This window comes from Gorilla gorilla, chromosome 18, assembly GCF_029281585.2.
Source record: "Gorilla gorilla gorilla isolate KB3781 chromosome 18, NHGRI_mGorGor1-v2.1_pri, whole genome shotgun sequence".
Taxonomy (NCBI): domain Eukaryota; kingdom Metazoa; phylum Chordata; class Mammalia; order Primates; family Hominidae; genus Gorilla; species Gorilla gorilla.
In genome coordinates this window covers 95,424,496-95,425,702 of record NC_073242.2, presented here as the reverse complement: position 1 = coordinate 95,425,702, position 1,207 = coordinate 95,424,496, and the positions used below count along the sequence as shown (strand labels likewise).

General features: G+C 40.5%; 1 pseudogene; it reads right to left on the bottom strand.

Annotated features, from left to right (window-relative positions):
- Positions 1–392: 392 nt before the first annotated feature.
- Positions 393–524, bottom strand: LOC115931170 (uncharacterized; annotated as a pseudogene).
- Between the last annotated feature and the right edge of the window lie 683 nt (positions 525–1,207).

Genomic DNA, 1,207 nt, shown 5'->3' with positions numbered 1-1,207 from the left:
ATCATACCACTGCACTCCAGCCTGGGTGACAGAGCGAGACCCTGGACATGGCCTCTGCTGGTGTCCTGTGGGCTGTGAGCAGCCTCTCCATCTTGCAGATGGATGCAACAAGGTGGAGGCAACAGCTAATCTCCACTCCTATGCCTCTCTCTACCCCCAGGACTCTCTGCCTCTGCCAGGTAACAGGTGTCACTGCACAAATAAATGACTCATTCTCCTCACTTAGCAAATTTCAATTTTAAGTAATTGCTTGAATCAAAGTTATTTATTGGATCTTTCAGAATTAAAGCTGGTTTTGATTAGTCTCTATCACTAGTAAAATGGAAAATATGCTTCCCATTGGCTGGGGATTTTCATCAATCATGGCCTGGTTGACAATGAACACTGAACTTGGAGCACAGCATTCTGAACCTTCCTATCAGGACCTATCCTTTTCTCCCATCCAAGTACTAACCAGGCCCGACCCTGCTTAGCTTCTGAGATCAGATGAGATCGGGCGCATTCAGGGTGGTATGGCCGTAGACAGGACCTCTCCTTTTCTGTCTTCAAAAGACTTTTTCATCATCACAGCCCTTGCTATGGCCAGGCACCCAGTGGACACTCAATAGCTGATTAGAAAATTCCTTCTGACCATTTAAAAATAAAATCTAGAGTATGCATAAGAACATCAAGTCAAAAATAGCAACTCTCGTATATCCACTGAAAAATATGTTAAAATTTATCATATTTGCCCTGAACTGCTCAGATATTATGTGACTACAGTGCTCCATTGCCCATGACAAAATTCAGAATACAGCAGATAAATTTCAGGTCTCCATCTCTCTCTAAATCCTAATCCTCTTCCTTTCTTCCTAGTGGTATCCTCTATAATGAGTTGGGTGTATTCTGTTCTTCAAAAAATAAAAGCCTTTCACATATCCATAGGAAATAATAGTATCCCTATGTGTATTTTAACTTTCATAAATGGTATTATGCTATTTATATCATTCTGCAACTTGCTTTATTTCACTGAACAATGTGATTTTTAGGCCTGTGTCCAAACTGGCCATTTTGGTTCATTTCTTTTAACTGCTTTGTTTCATATTAAAAAAAAAAGTCTGTCCTATTCATGGACGTGTAGTTTACTTCCAATTTCTTTCTGCTGCAGAAAACAATGTTGCAATGTCATCCTTATACATAGGTCCTTATGCACACGTGTGCAGGGGTC